General features: G+C 37.5%; 1 non-coding gene across 1 annotated transcript; it reads left to right on the top strand.

The window, feature by feature from the left end:
- Positions 1-6,414: 6,414 nt before the first annotated feature.
- LOC141716123 (small nucleolar RNA R71) lies at positions 6,415-6,521 on the top strand. Its single transcript, XR_012572844.1, has one exon. It is a non-coding gene; the product is annotated as a small nucleolar RNA R71 (small nucleolar RNA).
- The last annotated feature ends 1,328 nt before the right edge of the window (positions 6,522-7,849 follow it).

The raw sequence follows: 7,849 nt of genomic DNA, 5'->3' as shown, positions 1-7,849 counted from the left end.
AAGTAAGTTAGTTCTCCCATCATACTCATTTCATACTTACTTTGCATCAATTTGGCAAACTTCTTACAAAGTTTCTCATCTGTAGAGCCAAAAATAATATCATCTATATAAATCTGAACAAGTATGCTAGAGCCATTAACATTTCTGAAAAATAAAGTTTTATCTACAGTACCTCTTGTGAAGTGATTTTCCAAAAGGAACTTTGATAAAGTGTCATACCAGGCTCTAGGTGCTTGCTTCAGTCCATAAAGTGCTTTCAGAAGATAATAAACATATTCTGGAAAATTTGGATCTTCAAAGCCAGGAGGTTGACTAACATATACTTCTTCCTCCAAATATCCATTCAGAAAGGCACTTTTAACATCCATTTGATAGACCTTGAAATTGGCATGGGCTGCATAGGCTAAGAAGATTCTGATGGCTTCAAGTCTTGCAATAGGAGCAAACGTTTCATCAAAATCTATTCCTTCTTGCTGACAATAACCCTTAGCAACCAATCTAGCTTTATTCCTGATTACTATGTCATTTTCATCCATCTTGTTTCTGAATACCCACTTGGTGTCTATTGGATTATTTCCTTTAGGCTTGGGTACCAGCTTCCGTACTTTATTCCTTTCAAATTGGTTTAGCTCATCCTGCATAGCTAAAATCCAATCAGGATCTAACAAAGCTTCTTCTACCTTCTTTGGTTCTTCCTTTGACAGAAAGCTGTTGTATAGATATTCTTCCTGAGTTGTTCTCCTTGTTTGAACTCTAGAAGAAACATCACCAATTATAAGTTCAAAGGGGTGATCTTTTGTCCACTTCCTTTTTTGAGGTAGATTAGCTCTAAATGAAGAGACCTCAAGATTGTCTTGATGTGTGACTGAGTTTTGATTGCTAGAAACTCCCCCTGAGTTTGTAGATCTTTGATTTGAGAAAGGGGTCCTTTCTATAGGTGATCTACCTTGACTTCCTGCTCCTTTTGATAACCCGACGGATGGTGAATTTTGAGTTCCGACGGATGAGGCAGGTTGTCTTCCGACGGATAACACATATTGCCTTCCGACGGATGAAGCATTATGCAACTCGACGTATGTTGAGTTTTGTGCTTCGTTAGTGGTAGATTTATCTGCATTATCCTTAGACACTGTTTCTTGATCACTCTTATCATCACTTTCATCACTGACCATCTCAACATTGTCGAATTTGAGGCTCTCATGGTAATCTCCATCTTTCAGTCCTTCAATCTTTTTATCATCAAACACAACATGTATAGATTCGACAACAATTTTGGTTCTTAGATTGTAGACTCTATATGCTTTACCAACAGCATATCCAACAAAAATTCCTTCATCTGCTTTAGCATCCAACTTCCCATTTTAATCAGTTTGATTTTTCAGAATATAGCATTTACATCCAAAGACAATAAGAAAGTTTAGAGTTGGCTTCTTGTTCTTGAACAATTGATAAGGAGTCATGCATCTTGCTTGATTAATCAGAGAGATGTTCTGAGTGTAGTATGCAGTGTTTACAGCTTCAGCCCAGAAATATGTTGGTAATTTTGATTCTTCAAGCATTATCCTTGCAGCTTCAATAAGTGATCTGTTCTTCCTTTCCACTATTCTATTCTGTTGTGGAGTCCTTGCTGCTGAAAACTCATGCAAGATCCCATTTTCCTCACAAAATGCTCTCATAACATAGTTCTTGAACTCAGTTCCATTGTCACTCCTGATTCTTCTAACTTTAAAATCAGGATGATTGTTAACTTGCCTTATGTGATTGATGATGATTTCACTAGCCTCATCTTTAGACTTTAGGAAATATATCCAAGAGAACTTTGAGAAATCATCTACAATTACTAGGCAAAATCTTTTCCTAGAGATTGACAATACATTGAATGGTCCAAAAAAATCCATGTAAAGTAGTTGCAAAGGCTCTTCAATTGCTGAATCAAGTTTCTTCCTGAATGATGCTTTGATCTGCTTCACCTTTTGGCAGGCATCACACAGTCCATCCTTTGAAAACTCCACCAGAGGAATGCCTCTTACTAGTTCTTTCTTTACCAGCTCATTCATGGTCTTGAAGTTTAAATGGGATAGCTTCTTGTGCCATAGCCAACTTTCATCTTGACTTGCTTTACTGAGAAGACAAGTTACAAATTCTGCTTTGGTTGAGTTAAAGTCAGCTAGGTACACATTTCCTCTTCTCACACCAGTGAGAACCACTTTGTTGCTTTGATTATTAGTCACAACACATGCTTCTTTGTTGAAGGTTACTGAGTTGCCTTTGTCACAAAGCTGGCTGATACTGAACAGATTGTGTTTGAGACCATCCACTAAGGCAACCTCTTCAATGATGACATTGTCCTTTGAAATCAAGCCATATCCCACAGTATAACCTTTGCTGTCATCTCCAAAAGTAATACTTGGACCAGCTCTCTCCTTAAACTCTGTGAGCAGGGTAGAATCACCAGTCATGTGTCTTGAACAACCACTATCCAAGTACCAAAGATTCTTTTTGTTTCCCTGCACACATCAAAATCAAATCAAGTTGATTTTGGTACCCAAGTTTCCTGGGGTCCTGCCTTGTTAGATTTCTTCTTCTGTTTCTTAGGTCTTATCTCATTTGACTTAGAAATTTCAGATTCTTCCGTAATCAATTGGGTTGTACCTTTGAAACCACTAAATGCAACAGAATTATCATGCATGTTATGGCTAACAGGAAATGGCATGCTTGGTGTAAACATATTATTCCAGTAAGGCATGCTAAATGGCATTTGAGGCATACTGTATGCAGCATAATATGGATTAGGTGCAAATGGCATATTAGCAAACTGTGCATTCATATTTTATGTAGGCATAACATTAACAGGCATGGGAGGCATGGCATTAATGTTTGGAAATTGAGACTGAACAGACATGGGAGTAGGCATGGCAGATTTGCAATTAACAGACAAATGACTTACACTACCACACTTGACACAGATTTTTCTAGGAGCATATTTATCAGGTGTGTAGTTATTGTGTTTGTTAATCCCTACTTTACCATTCCTATTGTTTTTCTTTTTAGTCTCTATTTTTACCTCAATTTTCTCAAGTCTGTCACTTAACTGTTTGACAGTCATGTGACCAACATTAGCCTTTTTCCCTTTCTTAGCTTGACTTGACTCTCCTGAAACAAAATTCTTGGAAACAGACCCATACTTCTCATTTAGCTTGATTAATTTGGCTTTGCTAATGGGTTTGCCTACAGTCGACGGATGAGGATTTTCATCATTCGATGGATAACACTTTTTGTTATCTGACGGATAGTCCTCATCATCCGTCGAGTCTACATCTGTCAATAACCCATCTACCAAAATAGGTTCTAGTTTCTCTTTATTCTTTTTCCAGGCTTCATCATAAAAAGACTCAATTCCTTGAACTTTGGTGATTTGAGCATGAACATCCCTGGATGTTTTCCATGCTTTAATCACCTCCTGTTCACGCTCGAGCTGCTTCTTCAAAATTTCTTCCTTTTTCAAGGACTCAGTTAATTCCTCCTTGGCAATCTTACACTCAATTTTTAGTTTCTCAAACTCAACAAACTGAGACTCAAGCACATTATTCCTCTCACTTAAAAACAAGTTATTTTCTTTGATTTTAACATTTTCTTTAGTGAGAGACTTAAGTGTAACACGCAAATGATACAATTCTGTAGACATGTCATTTATGGCATCATTACACTCAGCTTTAGATAAATGTGCAAGATTTGTAGTGATTACCTGATTGCTTGAGGAACTTGTCTCTGTTTCATCAGACTTGGCCATTAGGGCTAGATTAACATAGCTAACATCTTCATCTTCATCCAAACCATCTACTGCCCAGTCATTTTCTTGTGTAATAAAAGCCCTTTCCTTTTGTTTGAGTAGATTATAATCTTGTGAGTTTCTCAATGAGACTGTCATTGGTTTCCATTCCTTTGGAAGAGATCTGAGAAATTTCAGATTGGAGTCTTTGGTTTGATAGACTCTTCCATGCAACTTAAGAGCATTTAGTAGTTTTTGGAATCTACTAAAAATGTCAGTGAGTGACTCACTTTCTTCATTGTAAAAATGCTCATATTGCTGAATCATGAGCTGTATTTTATTTTCTCTTACTTGCTCAATGCCATCACAAATTATCTGGATTATGTCCCAAACTTCCTTGGCAGTTTTGCAGTTGATAATGTTGTCAAACATGTCTGCATCAACTCCATTGAACAGAATGTTCATGGCCTTTTTATCCTTCCTGACTTGTTCAATATCAAGGTCAGACCATTCGTGCCTTGGCTTTGGAACAGATGGCTCGTTTCCTGTTGCAGCTCTCATTGGAACATGAGGGCCTCTTTCTATGCAGTCCACATAGGCCTCATCTTGACAAAGCATATGAAGATGCATCTTTACCTTCCAATGATGGTAATTATCTTTATCAAGAAAAGGAATCTTGACTCCAACATCTTTCTTGTTCATCTTGCTGAATTGTTTTGATCTTTAAACTCTTTGTAGATTAAGAGCTTGCTCTGATACCAATTGTTAGTCCCTTAATAATATAGCAAGAATTACATAAGGGGAGTTGAATGGAATTCTTGAATCTTTTTCTCGAAATAAAAATGTTCAACTCGAATATAGATATAATGTTTTGATTAGCACAATGCGGAATAGAAACTTAATTGAATCAAAACATAAGTAATTAAAAACAAGAGTCTTTAAAAAATTTCTGGTGGATTTAAATAATTCTACCAGAGATATATATTATATATCGAGAGGACTCTGTGTGCAAGAATGCTCACAGCTGCTTACAAATGGAACTACTGAGAATTACAGGGAAATGCTAAAGATTCTGCTTACAAAGATTTCTCTGTTTTTGTGTTTCTCAACTATCTCAGTTCTCTCTTTTTTTATTTGCTACATTCTTGGTTTATATATATTACCAAGATTACAAAGTCAAAAAGACTGAACAAATATAAAAACTATCAGTCTTAGGCTTTGCTGCTTTTCGTCCTCTATTACCCGGTTAATGGGCTTCCACAGTGTGTTTGTATACATCTCGACGGATGTGCTCAGCTTTTCACTGTTCAACTGCTGTTTGAATCCTTTACTAGATGAGTACATGATCATCCGTTGGGTTGTTGATCATCCATCGGGTTGTTGATCATCCGTCGGTTGCTTTGTAGGTTATCCGTCGGGTAGCAATCAAGCATATGACTTCATTTCACTTATACAGAATTACAAGACATCATTTATGTATAATTAATCAACCTATTCTGCATATCTAGTTAAAGTCAACATAACTTATATGCTACTACAGATTCTATACAAAGGTGCATACATAACTGTGCTACAGACTTATTGTTACATAAGCTACTCGCTCGATGGATAATAAGTTAATCATCCGTCGGGACTAAAATGAGTTATCCGTCGGGACTATAATTCTTATCTGTCGAGTGCTACATAGTTTCACTAAGTAAAATCTACGTAGATGTTTTGTTTATGAACTCATCAAGTACACAACATATGCACAACAATTACCCTCAGGAGGAGTGTGCTCAATAATAGTCTTCCTTAGTTCCACTTCTACTTCCTGATGCTCTACTTCTTCTTCAGCCCCAGCTACTTCATTCGAAACTTGAGTTTGGACGGGATTTGCAACCTTCCCAGACCTCAAAGTGATTTCCTTCACCTGCTCCTTAGCTTCGCTCCTTCCTGGTACTTCAGTGTCACTAGGTAGGGTACCAGGTTGATGATTTAACAAGGCATTGGCAATTTGTCCAATTTGATTTTCCAAGGTCTTGATAGAAACATCTTGGCTTTTGCACATAAGCTTCAACTCCTCTAATTTAGATTTTTCATTAGCTTGTTACAGCTGAAGTTGTTGTCTTGGTGCATATCACGGTTGCTGAAGACCAGGAGGGTTGTACTGCTTTGCTGGGTATTGCTGATAAGGCTGTTGAACCGTATTCTGAGTGTTGTTCCAGCTGAAATTAGGATGATTGCGATTGTTAGGATGATAGGTGACTGGCACAGGTTGTTGCGATCGCTGAAAGTTGTTCACGAACTGAGCTGATTCACTAGAAATAGCACACTGATCAGTCTCATGGGCACCAGCACAAAGCTCACAGACACAAGTGATTTGATTAACTCTATAATTAGCCAAAGTGTCCACCTTCATCGTCAAAGCCTTAAGTTGGGAAGCTATAGCAGTTGTTGCATCCAACTCCAGAATTCCTGCTACTTTTCCCTAAGTCAGTCTCTGGGAAGGATTCTGGTATTCATTAGCAGCCATCACTTTGATCAATTCATAAGCTTCATTATAGCTCTTAGCCCACAAGGCTCCTCCTGATGATGCATCAAGCATGGGTCTAGAAGTAGCACTCAATCCATTATAAAAACAGTTTATAATCATCCAATCAGGCATGCCATGGTGTGGGCACTTCCTTAGCATCTCCTTATATCGATCCCAAGCCTCACACAGAGATTCTCCAGTTTGCTGAGCAAACTGAGTAAGAGCATTCCTGATTGCAGCAGTCTTTGCCATAGGGAAGAATTTAGTGAGAAATTTTTGAGCAAGATCTTCCCAAGTAGTGATAGACCTTGGTGGTAGAGAATGTAACCAGCACTTTGCTTTATCCCTCAAAGAGAATGGGAAGAGTCGCAGCTTGATAGCATCTTCAGTCATACCATTGAACTTGAAAGTGTCGCAGATCTCGATGAAATCCCTGATGTTCATGTTGGGGTCTTCTGTAGGAGAACCCCCAAACTGAACTGAGTTTTGTAACATCTAAATCGTGCTTCAACTTGATCTCAAAAGTGTTAGCCGAGATGGCTGGTCTGATGATGCTCGACTGAATATCATTGATCTTAGGCTGAGAATAGTCTATCAGAGCCTTAGGAATTTCTGCTTGATCTCCCATCACTACTAAAGCCGGTTCCTCGACTTTCTTTTCTTCTTCTACCTTCTCTTCGTCCTCAACAACTTCCCTTCGAACAACTACAGCTTCTTCTTCGGCTTGATCCATATTTCTCTATCAAGACCGAGAACGCGTATGCATACATGCTCACTAGAGTACCTGAAATAAGACAAGGAAACAGATAAGTAACAATGTCTAAGTCACTGAACTTTAACGACCACTGATGACAAACACATAAACTAAAAATTAACACTGAATTCTCCGACAGCGGCACCAAAAACTTGTTAGTCACTAAACACACGCTAAAATACATGCATGTATACGCGTTCGCAAGTAATATAGAATATCTTCTAGTTTGTTCCCACAGAGAATCAGTTTTGTAATTTCAGTCAATGTATCTATGCAACAATGGTGTGGTTAATATCCAATGCTAAAACGATTAACAAATTGAGATTGTTTTTAACTAAACTTAAGCTAACAATTATAACTAAGAGAATAAAAATGGCTGAGTTAATATATATGACAAACATGGGACTCTAACTTCATTAAGTACTTCATTCAATAGCCTTTTCATTCTTAACCTTAGCATGTAATGGTGATGACAATAATCAGAGAACACGAAACTGATAAACGCTAACTTTCATTGCACGAATACCATACTACCTGACATTCACAAAAGAGATAGAAGCTAAATAGACACCAATTATATTGAGACCCTATATTTCTATATAATTTGACAACATAACGGTTTATTGCACAAGTTATCTATCGTGATTATATAGGGCAAGTAAGATGGTTAAAATTACCTACGAATCATGCATACAATAACACATGAACCTATGCTAGCATGGCAAGTTCTAAATCCTTAAATTAACTTTCACTTCATTAAGAATTAACACGCTATCTTATAAGTTCGCGATGCTCATAAGATGAATAGGCA

Source organism: Apium graveolens, chromosome 3, assembly GCF_009905375.1.
Source record: "Apium graveolens cultivar Ventura chromosome 3, ASM990537v1, whole genome shotgun sequence".
Taxonomy (NCBI): domain Eukaryota; kingdom Viridiplantae; phylum Streptophyta; class Magnoliopsida; order Apiales; family Apiaceae; genus Apium; species Apium graveolens.
The sequence above is the reverse complement of the archived record's forward strand: the minus strand, read 5'-3'. Positions and strand labels throughout refer to the sequence as shown.